Below are 23,903 nucleotides of genomic sequence, written 5' to 3'. Positions count from 1 at the left end.
TGCCCCCGCAGAACAGGGTCGAACCGCCCCTGTGAGTTTCCAAGACAGTTGGCTCTTTACTAGAGTAGAAAAGTCCCATCTCTCCCCTGTGGCACGGCTGGCAGTTTCAACCTGCTGACTTGGCAGTTAGCGGTCCAATATATAAACACTCTGCCACCAGGGCTTCCTCGTGGATGCCCAGCAGATAGAATCGCGTGTGCCAGACAGAGGCACTGGGCATCTCCATTTTTAGAATTGAGTGAATGACATCTCCCTTCGTCACCCCCACCGGTGACATTCTGCTTTATCTCCCCTGAACGGCTGTGGAGGAAGATAACTGCCCTCTGTGGGTTCTCCTAAGTGCCTCAGGATGTGATCTTTCTCAGCCGCAGCCTCCAGCCTCAAGACCTGCCCCTTCAGTGGAGGGAATCCAGATGGGAAGAGCCGGTTGCTTTGGCTCCAGGCAGCAGCTCCAGCAGCTTCGGGAACAGTGTCCCACTGGCTTGGCTGAAAGTCTCCAAGGTTTCTCCTTCCTGGAATGGGCCTGAGGCTTCCCACCATGCAGCGTCCTGTCACACAGGAAAACTCTCCTGTCTGTCTCGTCCATTCGCTGCCTCCCTAGTCATGGGGTACCTGCTCGGGCCTTTTTCAGGCTGCCTGACTTGCTCTTTGCCCTTGAGAATAATTTCAACTCTTGAATAATTCATACTATATTCACAAGGAACCTGCCTTCTTTTTTTCCCCCACCACTTTTAATTTTTAAACTATCTTACTTCCGTTTCCATGGTAATTGTGTGTCTGTTTCAGCAGGCACTTCTCTAGAACTTGCTGGACCCGATATAGCTAGTAACGAGATAGAGCCCTTCAAAATAACCATGATGGAAGCACATTGCCCTGATGACGAACAATGCCACTTTGGACCTTCCCCAATCCACGGTTGGGATCTATTGTTTTGTGTTCTCAGAGGAGGACTTGGTTTTAATCTGCGAACAACCAGAGGTGGGAAGTTGGTAAGCAGAAGCGCGTCTGTGAGCTAACCTACTTTCTGCGCGGGTTTGTTGTGGAAATACCATCAAAGTGCCTTGCCAACTGGAAAATGCTACTCACATCTTGGCTAGCCTTTCCACGAGGCATGCCTTATTTCTGAAGTTCCATCCCAAGACCCCCTCCCCACCCCCCCGCAATGGGGATCTTCCCACCATAAGAAAAGAGGGGACCTCTGGGCTGAATCTCCTCTTCACTCCGAACACAGGGATACACACACACACACACACACACACACACGGTATAAGGAAACAGGCAGAGGTCCTGCTTCAGAGGCTTTAAGAGCATCTCACAGCAGAGTGGTGAGTGGAGACAAAATTCCTCCTTGCCAATAACTATGAGTTCTTCTCATTTTCACACCAAAAACACACCTCCCATCATTTGCTTAATGGAGGGCACCTTTCCAGTCAATCACTCGACAGATGTTCTGAATTGGATTTCCAAAAGGGACACAGGTGGAGACTAGGGTGAGGAATTGTTGTTACATTCTGGAGGGCCTGCATAAATTATACCGCTGTGATTTTCAGGTGAAAGCTTTTCCAAACAATAAGCTGGGAAGAGAAATGTACAGAAATGAGGGCGGGTGGGCACTAGCAGCAGCCCACATCTACCATCAAACAATGGAAGACCGATGATGGTGCTGTGATTGCTAATCACATACTTATAGATCAGGTGCATACAAGGGAGGGCCATGGCGATAACCCGTGGGAAAACAGACATAACTCCTTCCAAAGCGGTTTAAGCACACTACCTGGTTTGGCACAGCCTCAGATTTTTTTTTGAAAGCTGTTTTTATTCATACCTTTTACGTGCACTGAGTAGTAGACAAGTTGGGGCATTTTCTTCATCAGGAGGTTTGCAAGAATTAGCTCAAGAGGAAGAACGGATTTTAGGCAAAACTGGAACCTAGGTGAAGTCACGGCTGTAGCCCGTGCTTTATTTTAGTAACTTGAATCTCAAACCCAAGCCAGACACGCAGCCATAGAGTCCATGCTGACTCATAGTTTTATTTATTTTTAGGGGCTCTAGAAGCCCACTCTGTATTTGATATAAAAGGTGAAGGAGCAGAACCAAGACACCTTTAATTCACAGAAATCATACAGAAAATGCCATGGCTTCCTTCCAATGTGGGAATCCATTGCTCACATCGAAACTGAGATGCAATCACTCTTCCTGTCAAAAGAAGCGGTGAAGGAAACAAAAACAAAATGTCCCCATTCCTGTGCTATGACACCAACTCTGGAGAAAAGAAAGAGAAAGACGGCCTCAGGGAAACACAAAGAGAGAAGGCATTCAAAATAGCCGGAAACATTGGGCTTCATGTAGTGGAAGGCATGGCACCCTCCTGGGGAATGCAGTGGTAAGGGCTCACAGCAAGTGCCCGGGGCTCGCAGAAGAGCGCCACCGCTCTGAGTATGCAGGGAGGGCTCAGCAGATTCACCTAGGTTAGGGAAAACCCAGCTCACCTACTCTCATTAGGGGTCTGAAAGGTCAATCTGTCCCGGATTCCCTATATTTATAGCTCTTATCTGTACCAGTGTACATGCTCTGGTCTAGCCTGATTTGTAAGGTAGAAATGGTATCATGATAAGTGTGGGGGTGGGAAGAGGAGAAACATTAAAGAACTAGAGGAAAGTTGTATGTTTCATCAGTGCTATACTGCACCCTGACTGGCTCGTCTCCTCCCCACGACCCTTCTGTAAGGGGATGTCCAGTTGCCTACAGATGGGGTTTGGGTCTCCACTCTGCACTCCCCCTCATTCACAATGATATGGAATCACGATTTTAAAACATAAGTGCACAATACTCATCTATGACACAGCTTATCCATGCAACATGGCTGTCAACTGTCTAATAGACTACATTTACAGTATTCCCTCATTTTCAATTATTTTCTTTTCCCTCCCCCCCTTACAGTATTTAAAATTAAATTACCTTTTCTGACACTTTTCTAGACAGGTGTATATGGACCAACAGAACCAATAACTAAATTAGTACACAAAATGGTCAAAACCTAGTAAGCATCTAGCTTCTATAGGTCTATTTCCACCTGAGTGCTATATGTTTTACACACACACACTCATTTAATTTCTTGAACATCCCTATTTATACTAACATTATGCTCATTTGGGGGGGTGGTGTAAATAAATTCAGGTAGGTTAACGTTGCTTGATCAAGGTCAAGCAATTAGAATACGGGACATGAATTTCTAACTTGTCTGGCTCCAAAGCCCATATTATTTTCCCTCCAGATCTGGAAATACAGGAGGTACACAGTAGATAAAAATCAATGTGGTAATTACTGTTTAGCTTAGACTGGGTTATAGTGCCCTTGTCCGTAATGGAGTAAGTGCGTTTCCCTTCACTGGAAGGGAACATTATTTTAAAGCTTTGAGATACAACAGAAGACAAGCTAAAGAACCCATTAGCCTCATGGTTTTCCCCTGGGTTGTCCAGGTCAGAGGACACAGGGGTCACATTCCTGGCATGAAGATACCATGGACAGGATGTCTTTCTGGATGAAGGCATACGAATCCAGGACTTCAGTAGATTCCTCCAAGCCTCAGGCAAGTTCCTCTAGAGTCCTGTACACCTCACACCCTCCCCCAACCACCTGCCGGGGGAGATTGGCATGCTCCTGGCCAACATTTCGGACTCCAGCACTCTGAGTTCCCATCTCTGACTTATAATAGAACCTGGGGCAGGATCAGAATGTAGATAGATTTTAATTAGCCCACATGCCAAATCACAGTGTTTGAATTGGCCACTGAAACTTGATGGAAAGAATAAAGACTTAGATGTGGAATTCATATGCAGGAACACCGTGAAGTACTTTGAGTACTTTTACCAAGAGGATAGAGATGCAAGATATTGCATTTAGAAATTGTTTAGGATCAGCAAACGGAGAGAAGCAGCATTTTGCTTTAAAAAAAAAAACCAAGACAAAACAAAAAAAAACCCCATCACAACCCCTTCATTATGTACAGCACACAATTTAACAGGTGTGTGATTTATTCATTTATTCAGAGACTCGTCGGCTAACCATTCCATCACAGCACTATTGTCTGTGAAGCAAAACACATTTACAATAAACTGTGTCAGCTTCTTCAGAGAGCCTGAATTTGTCCTTCTCGGGAAATTCTACACTTCCAGTTGAAAAAGAGGGTTAATAGTCACAAAAATCGTGGCCATAAAGAATTAAACTTTGCCTCACCAAGGCCCTGTCCATCCTTGGAATTCTGGGCCATGTACAGCCAGTGACCAATAGGATTGGGACACAAAGCAATCTGGGTATTGTTCCTATGAGACTGATAATGACATAGACTCTCCCCCTGTGCCCCCCTCCCCATATCTATCTAGAATGGCCCTCTTGTGGGAGGGGCTAGGGAAGGGCCCGTTGCCCTCCTTTCTCCCCCTACTCATCTCTGCTCTGGTAAGGAGGAGGTTTCCCTGATGGGGAGTTTGGGGAAAGTTGGGCACTGCATTGGCCACATTGCTTTGTTAATTCTTCAGAGGTTGGTCAGTAGGTCGGTGGGTCATTGATATCTGTCTCCCAGTCTCTCAGCCCCAAATGGGCTCCTAGGTGGCCCCAATAGTTTATGCTCAGCTACTAACTTCAAGGTTGGCGATTCAAATCCACCCAATGGCACTCTAGAAGAAAGGTCTGTGATTCTGCTAAGAGATTGCAGCCAAGAAAATCCCATGGATGAGTCCCACATGGGGTCATCAGGAGTCAGCGTGGGAGGTAGGTGCCTACCTCAAGTCTCCCCATGGTCGGCATGACACTGGCAGGTTCGGCCAAGTCTTGCTTCTCCTCTTGCAGCTGCGTAGTACTAAGACATGGTGTCGTGGGTCGCCAGGCAGAGATCTGGAGCAGAGAGATGGTAGGTATAAAAGCGGCATCTCCCGCACGGTTTCACAAAGAGCCCTGTGTTCTCTGGCCTTTTACATGAACCCGAGATGGTGCTTGGAACGGGCGGCGTCACCCAATCCAGCATTATCGGTGGTAAAGCGGAAACTGTGCTCGGATCTCTCTGCTTGCTCCGCTTGCCAAGTTCTCACCTGAGTGGATGGCGAAGAGGAAGACTGGGGTGCGTGATTTTGTTGTTGTTGTTGTTTTTTCCCACCCTGCTCCCAAATTGCCAGAGAAACTAAGGGTTTCTGAAGAGGGGATGAGGCAACACAAGAACGAGATGAGACCAGGGTGGGGGGTGGGGGAAGGGAGGGAGAGGAAAAATAGCAATGTTTAGGTATGCTTAGGGTGTGTACGGAAATACAATGACTTTTCAGGTTTTGCCTGCCTTTTATTCAGTTCAATGTCCTAACTGAGGAAAATAAAACAGAAAGCAAGCAAGCGACATTTGAAAACGAAACCTGAGAGTATTATGTGCTGGCACCTTTTGAAGCCTGCAGTCAATAAGCAGACAGACAGACAGTGTCCACCCGAAGACCTTAGCGACATTTGTACATAGGCGCCGAACAATTAGGGGTAGATTTATTCCATAAGGGACAATTTATTTAAACATCTCCCCAACCCTGCTTTGAAATTCCAGGTGATACTGTTTCTTCGTTTGAACAAACACTGCCTGTTTGTTTCTGGCTGAGAGGAGCTTGGGCTAGCGACCATTTGGTATTCAACCTGTGACTATTTTAGTCTTGGGGATGAACTACAGGAAATTCATGCTCAGTGGAACGATTTTCTCTGACTGAGACCAATTCACGTTTTGATTCCTTCAGCGATTCATCAGTCTAATGGGAGAACTAGAAGGTATCATATTAATGAGAAGAGGCATCGAGGAGCATGAGCCAATATCAATACTTGATTTACTCATGCAAATACTATGGCTATCTGCTTGGTATCAATCCCAATTTGCTTGTGGCTACACTTTCTTGCCATTGCAGGCCCTTCTCCTTCACTCTGTCCACATGCATATACTTGCTCCCATACGCACACACACGCACATTTCTCTCTTTCTGTCTATCCGCCTGTCGTTCTTTTCACAACGGAGCACAGGAATCACATTTGGAAAGATCCTGTTGCTATTGGCAAGACCCATCCTGACACTGACCCCATGATGACGATGACGATGATGATGGTGGTGGTGGTGGTGATGATGATGATGATATCAAACCCATTTGGGGTGTGGCTGCAAGCTGGATCTGGGATAAATAAAATACATACTTCCTGCATGTGGAGATTAGGTCTATAAATAACAACGCTGAGAGGCCCAGGAAGGATTTCTCTTCTACGGTGGCACCTTAAGCGAAAGTATCGCAAACTCCAAAGTACAAACTCACTGCCATCGAGTCAATCCGACTCAGAGGGACCCCCTGGGACAGGGTAGAACTTCCTCTGTGGCTTGAAGGCAATAGAACACCTCTTCTTCCTTCGGCACCATGGCTGCTGATTTCGAACTGCTGACGTGGTGGTTTGCAGCTGAACGTGTCGCTCGCCGTGCTCCGAGCGTGAACATTTCATTACATGTCGTGACTGAACTTGCGTAACACAGGACACCCCTAAAACTTTGAACTGAAGGGCCCATTCTCCCTTCGCCTCACTGCCTTTGAATCAATCTTGGCACATAATGGCCCTGTAGAACGGCTCCTGTGGGTTTCTGAGACTACATTTTTTTTTTAACATTTTATTAGGGGCTCATACAACTCATCACAATCCATACATATACATACATCAATTGTATAAAGCACATCTGTACATTCTTTTCCCTAATCATTTTCAAAGCATTTGATCTCCACTTAAGCCCTTTGCATCAGGTCCTCTTTTTTTTTTTTTTGAGACTACATTTTTAAGGGAGGCCGAAAGCCTCCCATTTCTCCTGAAATGTCCGGTGGTTTCAAACTGCTGACCTCGGAGTTGAATTACAGAGGTAGGAAAGTCTACTGTTCCATTGAAATTGCAGAAAACTTACAAATATTTCTAGGGTAGGTTCTTCCAAGGAGCGGGTTTCTATCTATTGCAGGAGAATAATGACTAAGATCTGCTACGGGGATCTGGAATCCTATGATTTCTCCACCCTGTCTTCATCCTCGACCCCCCCCCCCCCACCATGTTGACAATCATGTCCCAGCTCCTGTCTCTTTTGATTCCAAAATGCTCCGACCCTAGGTGTGGAGTCAAAAAGTCATGCTACCAGGGTGCCAGTACCTCCGTGCGTGAGCTAATCCAAGACAAAACATGATTGCTTGTTTGAGAACATCTTTGTGGTCAGCGAATGGCTGCGGAAAAGGTCTCGCAGCAATACGATTGCCTTAGTCTTGTTCCGGTGCCTTCCAAACAAACAAACAAATAAATAAAAATGCCCAATCAAAACCGTGGCTTCTGATGGGATTTGTGGACCAGCTCAATTCAGGGCAGAGAGGGCAGCTCAAATGGTTATGGTGACTGGGGGGTTCCCAAGGGGTAATCTTGATAGATTTTCTGTAGATGCACAGGACAATCCTGAGGTTTATTAAGAATACGTTTTAAGAAAGGTAAAATTTCATTGTTGTTTAAAGGTCTAGGAAAGTGGCACCACAGAGTCCCCACCCCTCTCCACAGTGGCACAATGCACATGCTCATTCTTCATGGGGAACAAGCAGTGTCCCAGGAGCATTTTGCTGGGAACCTTACCATAACTACCTGAGAGCCCTGATCTTACCCCTTCATGCTTCTTTTTGCGTCGCAAACTCATAGAAAACGAACTCAGTTTGAGTTCCCAGGGGTTGCCCACACTGCCTTTGTGACCTGGGGAAACCCGAGTGCAGAATCCTCCTGGGAAGGGTTAGCGAGAGGGAGACACCACCTTCCGAAGCGGAGAGACCTAGAGGGAGGGCCTAGTGAGAAACAGTGGCTTCCAATTTTGAAAACAAAAATAAAATCACATGAAAGATTAAATTAACAATTTAAAAACCTAGGCTGTTATCTTCCAGGACCACTACTCTCAACTTGTCTTCTTTTTTTTTCTTTTTCTTTTTAAAAATCATTTTACTGGGGGCTCGTACAACTCTTATCACAATCCATGGATACATCCACTGTGTCCAGCACGTTTGTATATTTGTTTCCATCATTCTCAAAATATTTGCTTTCTACTTGAGTCCTTGGTATCAGCTCCTCATTTCCCCCTCCCTCCCTGTTCCTCCCTCCCTCATGAACCCTTGATAATTTATAACTTATTATTATTTTGTCATGTCTTACACTGTCTGACATCTCCCTTCACCCACTTTTCTGTTGTTCATCCCCCCCCCGGGAGGAGGTTATATGTAGATCCTTGTAATCAGTTCCCCCTTTCCACTCCCCTTCCCTCCACCCTCCCAGTATCGCCACTCTCACCACTGGTCCTGAAGGGATCATCTGTCTTGGATGCCCTGTGTTTCCAGCTCCTATCTGTACCAGTGCACATCCTCTGGTCTAGCTGAATTAGATTTGTCTCTTTATTTCCAGTTTGTTCCTCATTCTGTGTTCCTCATGCCAACAAAAACCCAAAGTCACTGTGATCGAGTCTCTGCCAACCGACAGCGATCCTATAGGGGAGGGTAGAGCTGCCCCTTGTGAGTTTCTAAGACTGCAGCTATTTGTGGGAGTAGAAAGCCCTGCCTTTCTCCCCTCTGCTCATTCATCCCCTTAATTGCTTTGCCCAGGTCTCTGACGTTGTCCTCCTCCACAACCCTCGACTCCTCTGTCCCATGACTGTTTTCAGAGGGCTAACCCCCCAGCAACTGCTGCCCTAGCTGTAGTTGTTGACCTACTTTTTCTGGTGGGCGGATTTGGACACTACAGACTCCGATGTAACTTGGCTGCTGCTCATCCCTCTTTATCCAGCCATTAAGTGTTGGATTTCCTTAAAGCTTATCCACAGGCCCTGTGAAGGAGGGCTCACATTTGTTGAGTGCTCCCTAGATACTGAGAACCGTGCTAAGAGTTTTCAATGCAGCAGGCCACACCATGCCCTCCACAGTACTATTGGGTAGGTCATATTATTGCCTCTGCTTTATAGAATGGGAAATTGTGGTTTAGAGTATTTGAATAATATCCTCATGGGCACAGGGCTAGGAACAGGCACTGGGGACACAACTGTTACACGCTCAGCTGCTACAGGGAAGGTTGGTGGTTCAGATACCCTCAGGCTCTCCATGGCAGAAAGACTTGGGAGTCTCTGCCTGCAAAGACGGTGGCTATGACCCAATGAATCAAGTTCTGACTGATCATGACCCCATGTGATAGAGAAGAATTGCCCCACAGGGTTTTCCAGGCTGGAATTTTTCTGGGAGTGGGGTCCTCAGGCCTTTCTTGTACAGCGTTAAAGTTGCAGCTGAATGTTTAAAGGTGGATGTTCCCAGTCTCTTGCCATAAACCTCATAGCCTAGAAAACCCTATGGGACAGACTGATGCTGTCACATAGGAATTGCTCTGCCTTGAAAAATGGAGGCAACCGAACAGTAAGTGGAGCCAGAGCTATGAGGTTCCTGGGGGTACCAAATATAGACTCTGGGGCCAGGGCATTGCACCCCCATCAGACTCAACCAGAAAACTCTCCTAAAGTTCAACAAACAGACCTTGAACTATTTATAGGCTTTTCTCTTTTTCTGTAGGTGTGGGTGGGTTGGGAAGAAGTGGGTATTAACAGGCCCAGGGGCAAAGGAACAACAAGTGAACTCAAATTGATGGCAAGGAGGGTATAAGAGGCCTGGTAGGGCTTGATCAAAGGCAATGTAACAAAGAGGAATTACTGAAATCCAAATGAAGGCTGAGCATGATAGTGGGACAGAGCAAAGTAAAAAGAAATAGAGGAAAGAATTAGGAGGCAAAGGACATTTATAGAGGTCTAAATACAGGCATGTACATATGTAAATATATTTTATATGATGATGGGGAAATAGATCTATGTACATATATTTATAGTTTAGTATTAAGGACATTGGGTCTCTACTCAAGTACTCCCTCAATGCAATAACACTTTGTTCTATTAATCTGGCATTCCATGATACTCACTTTCCCAACATGATTGCTGAAGACAAAGTGGGTGCATAAGCAAATGTGGTGAAGAAAGCTGATGGTGCTGGCTAGCAAAAGATATAGCATCAAGGGTCTTAAAGGCTTGAACAAGTGGCCATCTAGCTGAGAAGCAACAAAGTCCACAGGGAAGAAGCACATCAGTTTGCGTGATCATGAGGTGTCAATAGGATCGGGTATCAGGCATCAAAGACCCAGAACAAAAATATCATATCATCATAGTGAATGAGGGGGAATGCGGAGTGGAGACCCAAACCCCGTCTGTAGGCAATTGGACATCCTCTCACAGAAGGGTTACAAGGAGGAGAAAAGGCATTCTGGGTACAGTACAGCACTGAGGAAGCATACAACTTCCCCCTAGTTGTTAATGCTTCCTCCCCACTCTCCCCCTGACTATCATGACCCCAATTCTACCTTACAAATCCAGCTAGACCAGAGCATGTCCATGGGTACAGATAAGAGCTAGAATCACAGGGAATTCAGGACAGATAAACCCCCCAGGACCAATATTGAGAGTAGCCATACCTGGAGCGAAAGGGGGAAGGTGGGGGGAGATAAGGAGAACCGATTACAATGATCTATCTATAACCCTCTGGACAACAGAAAAGTGGGTAAACGGAGACATCAGTCAGTGTAAGACACAGAAAAAGAATAATAATTTACAAATTATCAAGGGTTCATGAAGGAGGGAGGGTGGAGGAGGGAGGGGAAAATGAGGAGCTGATACCAAGGGCTCCAGTAGAAAGCAAATGTTTTGAGAGTGATGATGGCAACAAATGTGCTGGACACAATGGATGGGTGGATGGATTGTGCTAAGAGTTGTACGAGACCCCAATAAAATGATTTTTAAAAAGAAAGAAAGAAAATGGACGTAACAGCTCTCAATGACAAAACAGCAGTGGAGTTTAGTAACGAGTAGGGGTGATTCTTGCCAGGACCCCCTACTCTCAACTATGACCCTCCATGGACGCATGGCTTTTCATGTGGCTTCTCTCGGCAACTCTACCCACACATACATTCAACCACAAGTCAGCAATCGGCCCATCAGCCGCTCCACAGGAGAAAGGTGAGGCTCTAGGTAAGAATGAGGCATCTTACTCGTGTGAAGATTTGTAGCCTTGGCGAGTGTGAGGCTTCTGCTCTGTCCTTCAGGATGTTTGTTGAGTCAGGCGCTCAACAGCAGTGGGTTTGGATTTTGATTCAATGGTTCCATACAGATGTCTCAAAAATCCTTTATGCTAATCACTCCCCGAAGTTAGCTCAAGGATCTCCCCCTCCAACCCCAATTCTCTTCAGTGTTCCTGCCATCATCTTCATCCTCCGCTTAATGGCACAAGCTCGACACAAGCCCCCTCTTCTTCAATCCCATACACAAACCTCCTGTGAAGTCTTACCATGGATGCATCTGAAATAGGTTTTCAAGTTGTCCTCTTTTCTCTATCTCTCAGCTGCCAGCCTTGTCTGCTCCCCCTTATCTTTTATCTGATCTAGTGACAGCAAGTTTGCTGACTCATCTCCTCATATCCACCCTCTCTTCTCCAATGCTTGACGATGTGGTCTTTTAAAAATGCGCCTCTGATAAGCAAAAAATGCGCATCTGATAAGGCTCAAACTTCAGTCATCCTCATTGATCTTAGATAAAGAACAATCTATTTAGCATGACTAATAAGGCCTTGCACAATTTGGCCCCTAGCTAATGCTCCAGCCAGGACCGGGTTCCCTCCTCTTTTTTTTCTCTGCACTCTGACTCACTTGCTTTCTTCCCTGTGGCCCAGGTCATCCTACTACAGTGGCGGCTCCAAGGACAAGCCCTTTAAAGATGGCCAGCGTGCTCCTTAAAGGCAAGGATGGCGAGACTTCGTCTCACACGCTTCGGAATGCTGTCAGGAGAGACCAGTCCTTGGAGAAGGACGCCATGTTCAGTGAAGCAGACAGAGAGCATAGAAGAGGAAGGCCTTCCATGAGAAGATGGATCGACACCGTGGACTCAAGGGCGTGGGTGAGGATGACGCAGGCCTAATCGAGCTTTCATTCTGTTGCACGTGGAGTCACTAGGAGTCAGAATTGACTTAATGGCACCGAATAACAACAGCAGCAACAGCAGCAACAACAACACTATGTACACGCTGTTCTCTGCAATGCCCCCCTGCCCCCAGTCTGGTTAACTTTTACTCATTCTTCACTTACAAGATGCATGCCAATTCCCGGGGACTCTCTCCCACCATCCTAGTCTAGACCAGGCTCTTGTGTCCTGTATTTGTATAACACCACAAAACTCACTATCACAGCACTTGGCACCGTTTCTAATTATGCATTATCAGCTAGGCGATTGTTTATCCCATTCTCCTCTCCAGTGGACTGTAAACTAGAAGACAGTGATCAAGCCGTATTTGCTCAACATTATATTACTCACAGGCACTTGGTAAATATTTGTTGAATAATAAAGGACTTATAAAAAGCATAATGAAATTAATTTAAAATGTAAACACGAAGTCAACTTGGCTAGAGCGGAATCTCTCTTGAGTGGTAGGTCATCTATTAAATTTTAATAGAGTCAAACACTTTCTGTTTCACCAACTCCTTCTATTGTGAGCTTCTTAACAGTCTCTGACTACCTCACTGCACAGCTAGGTTCATTTTCTCAATGCCATTTGACAAAAGGCAATGATCTGGTCCCTCCCATCCTTGGGTTTTGAGGACTGACCTAGCTACAGGATGGCACTGAGAGCTTGCGGTATTGATGTACTAGCCTGACAATCTCCTTCTACACCACACTCACCCACTTCCTACATCTCTGGCCTCTGGGATTCCCAGCCACCTCACCATTGCGTCAGAACATACTATTGGCCCTTCATTAGGGTGATCTTTGAGACTCCATTTCCTGCTACATCCTTAAATCCTGTGCACCTGTATCCCTTAAAGGGTGGGGGTGGGTGATGCCTCAGCTAATTCCTGGGCCCCGAGCAGGAGGGGGATTTTGTGGAGACCTGATCTGGGACCCCCAAATTGTACGATGTAATAACATGGTCTTTGAAACAAGCGAATTTTTTAGTAGTTAGCACCGTAACAAATATCTAAATTATTTTGCATTCCCCAGAAGGCTCGGAGATAAGGAAGCAAGCGAGCTGGTGGGAAATATTTCCAGGAAGTACTGAAAAGGACATGGGGAAGTGCGATAGCAAGCGTGTGCTATCAACACACTGTTCAGAAGCAAGGACAGGGAGGGATGAAAGTTGTATGGAAATGGTGCTTGAAGAGCATTGGGAGTTGGTGACTCCTGGAAGGAATCAGTGTTTCGGTACCTTGGGGACGCGAGTCAGTTCAGGCCCACTCCCTCTGAAGCTCTGGGACCGGTCCGAGACGCTGCATTTTTATTATGTAACCCAAGGATTCTGAAGCATGCGGTCCCATCCTACACTGGAGAAAAACATTGGCATAGAGACACCCTTTTTTCAGAGCAATCTTAACACCTACTCTCAAAAGAACCCGAAATAAAACAGAACCCCAAACTATATTCTCTTCTCTGCTCGCTTAGCTTGAAACGGCATCTGTACACCACCAGGTGAGCTGACTCTCTGGTTTCTCCCTTGACGAAGATGAATGGATTTTATGGTGCTTTTATGGTAAGAGGCATAGAAGAGGGGTTGCCTTTTCTTCCTGTGAGTCCCAGGAACATCTGTTGACGGACACTTGCTGTTCTCAGTAGCAGGCATGTGTACTGGAGGTGGCAATGGTTAACAAAAAAAAAAGAAAGAAAAAAAGTTATATAATGTCAGCTGAGATCACAATTTACAGCCGTCACGCCTGACAAATGGGTCTGTTGAGGTGTAAGCAACAATTTGAACAATGTGTACATATAATTTGGGGAAGTGTCACAATTTAATAGAAAGCACAGAAGAATATGACAGGACTAAGATAAGCAGGTTTCAGCTATCTAGAAACTTTAAAAAAATCATTAAAAATGTTTTTTGGGGGCTCTTACAACTCATAACATTTCATATATCAATAGTATCAAGCATATTTATACATGTGTTTCTATCATCATTTTCTAAACATTTACCTTCTATTTGAGCCCTTGGTATCAGCTCCTCTTTCCCCTCCCCCACTCCCTGAGACCCCTTGATAATTTATACATTATTATTGTTTTTATATCTTACACTGACTGCTGAAACAGAATGAAACTTGTTTTTCCCCATATATAAAGTTCTCAGTCCTTCCGTACGTATCCCTAAAAGATGCAGCTATTTTCAAAGAGTTTATGGAGGAGATGAGATTTCAAATATCATTTCAATAAAAGAAGACAGTTGTATGAGTGATGGAGAGATATTAGACAGTCTTTCTATTACTTGGCTCAAATGTTATATTATGCAGATGAGGAAATGGAGGCTCAGGGACATTATGTAATTGAGTCAGAAGGCAAATTACATTATCTTTCATTCTGTCTGAACCCAAAGCAGAACTAGAACTCATGTGTCAAATACAGTTCATTTCCCCCCCATACTTTTATTGGAGGCGCTTACATCTCTTATCACAATCCACACATCCGTCCGGTGTGTCGAGCACATTTGCACATGCACCGCCCTCATCATTTTTAAAGCATTCTCTTCCCACATGAGCCCCTGAGATCAGCTCCCCACAAATACAGTTCATTATTCTTTTCATATCACCACCCTATGCAACTAACAGTGTTGTAACCAGAGGAAATGACCAACGATACTCAGTGTCCTGCAGGGGCAGTACGGAGCACACCTGAACATACTGAAAAAAAAAAAAATCCTCACAACTGGACCACTGAACATTAAAATAAAGGGAGGGAAGATGGAAGTCGTCGAGGACTTAGCCTTGCTTGGAACCATGATCAATGTCCATCGAAGGAGCAGTAACACAAAACAAAACAAGGCAAACAAATAATGCATTACCCTGGATGAATCGGTTGCACAATATCTTTTTTGAGTGTTAAAAAGCAAAGATATCAGGGCGGGGGTGGGGGCGGGGGGGTGGGGAGAGGACCTGATGCAAAGGGCTTAAGTGGAGAGCAAATGCTTTGAAAATGATTAGGGCAAAGAATGTACGGATGTGCTTTATACAATTGATGTATGTATATGTATGGATTATGATAAGAGTTGTATGAACCCCTAATAAAATGTAAAAAAAAAAGAAAGAAAATGATTAGGGCAAAGAATGTGCAGATGTGCTTATACAATTGATGTATGTATATGTATGGATTGTGATAAGAGTGGTATGAACCCCTAATAAAAAAAAAGCAAATATATCACTTTGAAGATTCATGTGTGTCTGACCTAAGTCATGCTAATTTCAACTGCTTTATAGGCATGTGGAAAAAGTTAAGAAAAAGCTATGAAGAATTGATGCCTTGGAATTATAGTATTGGTGCAGCATATTGACTATACCATGGACAGCCAGAGTGAACACATTTGTTGTGGAAGCAATGACTGAGCACCTTGCGAGAGAAGGCACCTGAAGTGTGACCCAGGAGAAGCTGCTTTCTCAAAGTAAAGAACCATGGTGACATGAATGGACTAAAGCCTGGGGGAGCAGAGCCTTCGGGACCTTCATTTGCTGGGGGGGGGGGCACAATTCAAGGTAAGAAGATACAGTTGAAAAAAAAATCTACTAATAGGGGAGGGAGGGGGGGAAATGAGGAGCTGATAACAAGGGCTCAAGTAGAAAGCAAATGTTTTGAGAATGATGATGGCAACCAATGTACAAATATGCTTGACATATGGATGGATGAATGGATGGATTGTGATAAGAATTGTATGAGCCCCCAATAACATGATTTAAAAAACAACAAGAAGACAAAATCTCCTCATAATCAGAACTTGGAACTATGAAAGATGAAGCTAGGAAAATTGGAAGCCATCCAAAATGAAGTAGAAAACATGAAGTTCCACCAGAATCATGAGCTTCTATTTTACACCGGTATTGGCTATTTTGATTTAGAAAATCATATGGTTTACTAGACCAGGAATGACACCGTCCAGAGGAACAGTTTTGCATTCATTGTCAGTAAGGACACGTCAAGATTTATCTTGAAGTACAATGCTGCCTGCGATGGGATAGTAATGTCTGTCTTCAAGGAAATCCAATCAGTACAACAATTATTCAAATGCATGCACAACCACTAAAGCTAGGGATGAAGAAGTAGAATTCTGCGAATGTGTTCGTACGAAATTGGTCAAATATGCACTAGATACATCGATAGTTATTGGTGATTGGAACGCAACAATTGGAAACAAAAAGGAAGGAAAGGTAGTTGGAAAACACAGTCTTAGTGAGAGAAACAAAGCTAGAGGCCACATGATAGAATTTTGCAATCCTATGACTTGATCATAGGAAATGCCATTTCCAACTACACAAATGGTGACTATACACATGGATTTCTCTAGATGGAATATACAGCAGCCAAATTGACTACATCTGTGGGGAGAGAGGACGTAGAAGCTCACTATCAGCAGCTAAAACGAGGCAAGGGACTGACTGCGGAAGAGACCATCAATTGCTCAGATATAAATTAAGGTTGAAGGTTGAAGAAAATTGAAACCAAAATAGGGTCTTGAGTATATATCCCACCTGCATTTTTCAACTATGTCAAGGAAAGATTTTCCACATTGCACACTAATGATGGAAGATCTGATAACTTGTAGGAAATGTCAAGAACATCATTTATGCAGGAAGCAAAAGATCATTAAAAAGACAGGCAAGCAAGACAGGATCAAAGTGGATGTTTGAAGTGCCCTGAAACTTAAGGGGTTTCTTGTATAGTTTTCCAGAAACTTTAAAAGAACGCATACATGCATCAATAAAAGCAATAGGACTAAACTTCTAGAAGGCAAGGGATTTGGTTCATTTCTCTCACTGTCTGGGAGCTGAAACAATTTTCGATACTTAGGATATGTCCAATTAACATGAACCATTCAATGATGAAAATATTCAGTGTCTATGTTTTCATATAATGTTATGTATTTTGTTGTGTTGAGGAGCGGCATAGGAAAACATATCCCAAATCATTTCTGACACTGATTACATTCTCTAATCCTTTTCATCTGCCTTTTCTGACTTATTCCTCCCACATTACAATACATTCATTGCTTCCAAGCAACCTTTCTAAACTCTGGAATTGCTGTGTCAATCTTGTGCCATCTAGATCAATCTTAGAAGAGTCTATGCTCAAGGGAGGTTTTTTTTTTTCACACTAGTTCAGCTAAACGACTGTTTGGATTTTAAGAAGAATCAAGGTGATATTTTTGGTTTAGAGTTTGAAGATGATATCAAGGCAAGAGTTTCAGGTGTTAATCCTCCTCCATGGCTCCAAAAATCCGTATCCCGCGAAAATCTGAAATTCTGTTCGGCATTTCCCCTCTTTCGATCTGGACTTTCCTATGGAATAGTGAATGAGAATGGGAAGTGGTAGTAATGGATCACCATCCATTTCTTCTGGTCTCGTGGCAAAGCAGGTGGTTGTTATGGAGACAAGTAGCCAGACACTCCATATTTTCCTCTGTTCTAGGATCTCCTTCTTCCTTTGCTGCTCCAGGAAAATAGAGGGCAATTGTTGTGTCTTGGATGACTGCTTACAAGATTGTATGATCCCAGGCACTGTGGGGCATTGGTAACAGAACCCAAACCCCAAACTAACCAACTGCCATCATGTTAATTCTGACACATAGTGACCCTACAGGGCAAAATAGAACTTAATCTTTAGCTATAAATCTTTACAGCCTCATTTTTTAGAGGCATTAAACATTATAAGGCCAATTAACTGAGATGTCCCATGAAACCATGACCTTTAACCTCCAAATCAAAAGTCTAAAAAGGCAGGTTTAGCAGCTACTCAAGCTACTATTTATTTTTCATGGCAAATAACTCCATCACACAGCATTTGCTAACTTAACTTTTTACAGGTCACATACCTTCATTTGAACAAATAGCAGTATCCTATACACACACTTGTTTGTTTGCAACTTTATTTATTTATACATTCTAAAAATTGTTTTATTAGGGGATCATACAACTCTCATCACAATCCATACATATATCCATTGTGTAAAGCACATTTGTACATTCATTGCCCTTATCATTCTCGAAACATTTGCTCTCCACTTAAACCCCTGGCATCAGCTCCTCATTTTTCCTCTCCCTCCCAGCTCCCCCTTCCCTCATGAACCCTTGATAATTTATAAATTATTATTCTGTCATATCTTGCCCTGTCCGACGTCTCCCTTCACCCACTTTTCTATTGTCTGTCCCCCAGGGAGGAGGTCACATGTAGATCCTTGTAATTGGTTCCCCCCTTCCAACTCACGCTCCCTCTACCTTTAAGTATCGCTACTCACACCACCGGTCCTGAAGGAATCATCTGCCCTGGATTCCCTGTGTTTCCAGTTCCTATCTGTACTAGTGTACATCCTCTGGTCCAGCCAGACTTGCAAGGTAGAATTTGGATCATGATAGTGGGAGGGGAGGATGCATTTAGGAACTAGAGGAAAGTTGTATTTTTCATCGTTGCTACATCACACCCTGACTGGCTCATTTCCTCCACGAGACCCTTCTGTAAGGGGATGTCTAGTGGCCTACAAATGGGCTTTGGGTCTCTGCACTCCCCCAGCCCCTCATTCACTATGATAAGATTTTTTTGTTCTGATGATGCCTGATACCTGGTCCCTTTGACACCTTGTGAGCGCACAGGCTGGTGTGCTTCTTCCATGTGGGATTTGTTGCTTCTGAGCTAGATGACCACTTGTTTACCTTCAAGCTTTTAAGACCCCAGATGCTATATCTTTTGATAGCCGGGTACCATCAGCTTTCTTTACCACATTTGCTTATTCACCCGCTTTGTCTTCAGCAGTTGTGTCGGGAAGGTGAGCATCCTAGAATGACAATTTAATAGAAGAAAGTATTCTTGCATTGAGGGAGTACTTGAGTGGAGGCCCAATGTCGTTCTGCTACCTTAATACTAAACCTATAAATATATACACACATAGATCTTTTTCCCCATCTTCATATATAAATATATTTGCATATGTACATGTCTTTATCTAGACCTCTATAAATGCCCTTTGCCTCCCAGCTCTTTCCTCTATTTCCTTTGACTTTCCTCCTGTCCCACCATCATGCTCAGTCCCCACCAAGGTTTCAGTAATTCCTCTTGGTTACATTATCCTTGATCATGCCCTACCAGGCCTCCTACACCCTCCTCACCACCGATTTGGATCACTTGTTGTTGCCTTGTCCCTGGGTTTGTTAACACCACTACCTTTCCCCCCATCTCTCCCTCTCCCATGTGCCCCTGGAACTGCCGGTCCCATTGTTTTCTCCTCCAGATTGTTCATCCAGCTTATTTTATTTAGACAGACCTGTGGAGATAATAACATGCACAAAAACAAGACAGCAAAACCAAGCAACAATATACAACACAACAACAACAACAATAAATCAATGACAAAAAAAAAAACGCAAGAAAGAAAAGCTTGTAGTTAGTTCAAGGACTGTTTGTTGGCCTTTAGGAGTGTTTTCCAGTCCAGTCTATTGGGAAACCACACCCTGGTCCCAAAGTCCACCTTCAGCATTCCCTGGGGGACCATGTTGCCTCCATTTCCTTGCTTTTCTGTTGTACCTCCTTAGTATTTTGCCTTCATGTGGCATGATCAGATCAGGTGTAATTCCCACACTGTGTCTCCGGTGTTGTACCCTGTAGGGCTATGGGTCAGTGTGGGCCGTCACGTCCCATAGGCTTTATTTATTTAACAACATATCCAGAAGATCTTTTCTTGTTTTTATAAAAAGAACTTTTCATCCTGTTTCTCTCTCTCTTTTTTTTTTTACAGCTCGGTTATAGTCTACTATACAGATGTACTGTGATTTATTTGACCAATCTTGTATTAGTAGCTCCGTAGGTTGGCCCCCAAGTTTTTAGTTACCCTGATTCACTGCACTGAATGACTTTTGCAATGATATTTACCAGATATTTCCTAGAATCATACCATCAGTTTTTAAGAAGCCAGTCTTCCCCAAATGTCTCAGACAGTAGTGATAGAACTCTTTAACAAATGGGACCACTGATCTGGCCCAAGATGACATTTCTTACCGTATTTGTGGTGGTGATTTGAGGTTGCAGATGCTGCGTGTCTTGGGCCTCCCTTTGTGAAGGGTAGAGAGGCTGTGCAGACTGTGAGCAGCACATCAATGCTCAACACCAGGCTAAAAGATCAGAACTAAATAAAATCTAAACTCACAGGCAGCTCTGTGTGGCCATGGCTTGGATCTCTCAGCTCGTGGTTCTCATTGTGAAATGTATATTTTAATTGTCAGTTGTGTTTGGGTCATAATCCACATCTGTGTTTAATATTTTTCTAAGGACAGTTGAGTGCTCAGGGTCAATCCATAATGGCTTCTTTGCCAAGTTCACTTCATCGTAGCCTTTCATTTTCATCGTAGCCCCGGGGCTTTGATCTTATTATTTTGGCCAGACTGTGACATTGGGGACATCAGGCTGAAATGAAAGCAGCCCCCTGTGTGGTTTCAGTGTTGTTTCTTACGTGGACAATGGTGCTGAAAGAAATCTGTCTCTGAATTCTTACCGCAGACACGTATAGTTATGCTTCTTTGCGCTTCCATCGTTCCGTCTGAAACACGAAGCTAATGATATATTCCCCACACCCTTAGAGGCTGTGGTGGTGAATATTAATGAGGTCAGCTTCCAAATGCAGTTTGAGCTCTTCGGGCCTGAGGTCCTTGATAAAAATTGGGTTATGGAATTAGTGAGATAAAGAAGCATATTCGAACTATGGCCATTTTTCATTATAGAGGAGCTTGACAACTGCTTTAAGCCTCTGACTGTAACACAAAGCCTAGGAACTTTCCTGAGAGTGCATATGTCTGTTTAATACTCTGCTTTATCTTCTTATGTACTAACTGCCAAGGACTGAGGTCATTTATTCCTCCAGAAGACACGGTCCAGATGCTCACAGGATTCCGGAGTAGGAATTCATCTCCAAAAGAGACCAGGGCTGCCAGCCAGGGGGTCTGCTTTTCTCTAACCCTGCCCCAACCACTGCAATGGCCTTGGGCAGGCCACTTCAGCTGAGCCTCCGTCTACTTCTCATTAAGTCTGGGTAACGATTTAGTAGCTGTGCACCTCGGTGGATCAATCAGAAGTGAGAATTGATGTACAAGTTGTTCAGTAGATTAAGACCCATGAAAGAGTAATATTATCACTAATGTCTACACAGGGAACTTTGATGATTTCTTGGGAAATAAAGCCAGAATACTCCAGACTAGGGCCTTCCATGCTAACCTGAATGGTAGAGCAGTATTATGTTTAAGTTTTTAACTTTGGTATCTAGGTGAAAATATGTACCCAGGCTATAGATAAAGTCGGCATATATGGATATAAAATACAGGGATATCAACATTTCAATAATAGTAATAGCAAAAAAAAAAAACCAATGTATAATGAGAATTGGTTGTTTAGTTCCTGGATCCCTGGTGGTGTAGTGGTTGCAAGCTGGCCTGCTAACTGCAAGGTCAGCAGTTTGAAACCACCAACCATTCTGAGGGGAAAAATGGGTTTTTTGCTCCCCTAAAGAGTTATAGTTTCAGAAACTCACGGGGGCAGGTCTACCTGTGTCAGCACTGGCTCGATAGCAGTGAGTTTGTTTTGGAGGAACCAGAAAGTGCCCCAATTTGGAGACTTTCCAGGCTATATTTGAGCCCCATGGAAATTCGCATGGCTATGGGGCGGCCTTTGGAGCCTCGTACAGTCTATTCCATAATGTATAGGGATTTAGTGACAGGGCAACAACTTGGTAAAATACATTTTCTGAAAAGGGATGGCTAACTGTGGTCTGCTGATCCTGGTTGCGATGGTGCTAAGGTGGCGACCCGGAGCCTTGTGGTGGTGTGTTATGCTGCGGCTGTCTGCTCCTGTAGTGATTTGCAGTACTAGAACCCCAAAACGAGCAGTGCTAGTCTGTCCTGTAGGGCCACTAGGATCCAGAATTGCTTTGATGCCAGTGAATTTCATTTTTCAGTTTATGGTGGTGATTAGAGCCTCGCAAGCAGCAAAAAACCCACAAGGTTCAAGCTAAATGCCTACTGGGCAAGCAGGCCATGCATGGAAACAAACGTATTTTATGCGAGGCAACATAAACTTCAGTACCATTCTATCTAGTAACTGATATCTCCATTTCAGGAAGGCAATAGGGTGTGGGGAGGACTGAGGTATAATAGAAAATGTTAGTATTTTGGGCTGTCATGGCTGTGAATGTGGGTTTGGAATTGTAGAATCGGCGGATTTCCATGGACGTCTGAAATCGGGACTTTCATGTAAAATTGCCCTAGCTGTTGAATGTTAGTCTGTGCGTCCACCAGCTCACATCTCTGCAGCCAAGCGTCACGAGGGAAGACAAATGGGAGTATTCTTCTTGGGGCTCTCTGCATGCGCTGGGGATGAAGGTGCCACCCACGATTACAATTCAGCCTCGCAGCAACCCAGCATTCAACTCCTACCTCCTCATGCTCTCCCTTTAGAGCCCAATCCAACTTCCCAGGGGCAAGGGAGAGAGGTTTCTGGGCGATGCTGGAGAAAAAGAAATCTCCCACCTTCCCAGATAGTGAGAGTTGAGAACACCGCCTCACGATGGTTCTGGATTCCTTATTCGATTGGTCAGACGACACGTCCTCCTAAATCATGAGATGAACTTTGTGGAAAATGGAACTACACTTTGAAAGTTGCAGGAGTTTTCTGAGCTAAATCAAGACATATTGTATAGGCAAGCTGGACCCACGAAGTGGGACTTCAGGGGGAAAGATGACTAACCCATGATTACCCCTTTTACAGTTGTAAAACGGCAGTGCAGGAATATAATAGCGAAGCAATAGACTTCTTAGGAGGTGATTCCGGGCAACGGCTTTGCTTCAGAATTGGAGGGATAACTACTTTCAAATGATTCATTTCCTTGCTGCTTTCGGCTCCCTGGAATCGCCCAAATGCTAAGCAACAGGCAAGAAAGTGTTTGCCAGAGCATAGAGGACCAGTATAAATTTTGCGAGAGCACTTCTGTTCCATGGATTAGTTCAATTTTCTCACCACCCGCCACAAAAGGGAAGAGCCAAAGAATGCCTTTCCCTACACCAGGAGAGTTGATTCCTTCCTCGCTTCTCACTGCTGAGCCATTAGGCAGAAATCAACCATGCCCAGTTTAATCAGACTCATTTCTGTTCTGATTATAAGATCAAAGAACCCCTAAAGCATAGAACCCAGAGAAATGGAGGGAGTAGGTGGTGTGATCGAGGTGGTGAGAAGAAACACAGGTTGAGCACCTAATAGATGCAGTTACATACATTAGCCCATTTAATCTTAACTACTCCCCCCGATGGAGTCAACGTCACCGTTACTTATCCAGAGAAGTTTTCTTTCTGAAGGTTTCTTTTCATTACAAATCCAAACGGGAAATAAATGCAGTCCGCAGAAAACGAGGGAAGAAACTTCGATTTATGTTGACTAGTCCTTCTTAGTTTCTTTCTTCTGACCAGTACTTGTTAGCTGATGTGGATCAGCCTTTCACTTGTGGTGATCCATGGTGCTTTTACTGGCTGTTGTTTCAGGAGAAGGCTGTCAGGCCTTTCTTCTGAGTCAGCCTTAGTCTGGAAACTCCGCTGAGACCCATTCTGCATTACAGTGCCATCCAAGTCTCCATTGACAGAGAGATAGAGGTTGGGCTTGAAGTGCATTGACCAGGAATCAAGCCTGAGTCTTCCAAATGGATGTCCAGAACGCTAACCCAGGCACACCTCTCCCAGCGATCGATCCTTGTTTCCACTGTTAGGCGTTGTTGGGTTGATTCTGACCT

The sequence above is a fragment of the Tenrec ecaudatus genome, chromosome 2 (genome assembly GCF_050624435.1).
Source record: "Tenrec ecaudatus isolate mTenEca1 chromosome 2, mTenEca1.hap1, whole genome shotgun sequence".
Taxonomy (NCBI): domain Eukaryota; kingdom Metazoa; phylum Chordata; class Mammalia; order Afrosoricida; family Tenrecidae; genus Tenrec; species Tenrec ecaudatus.
The sequence above is the reverse complement of the archived record's forward strand: the minus strand, read 5'-3'. Positions refer to the sequence as shown.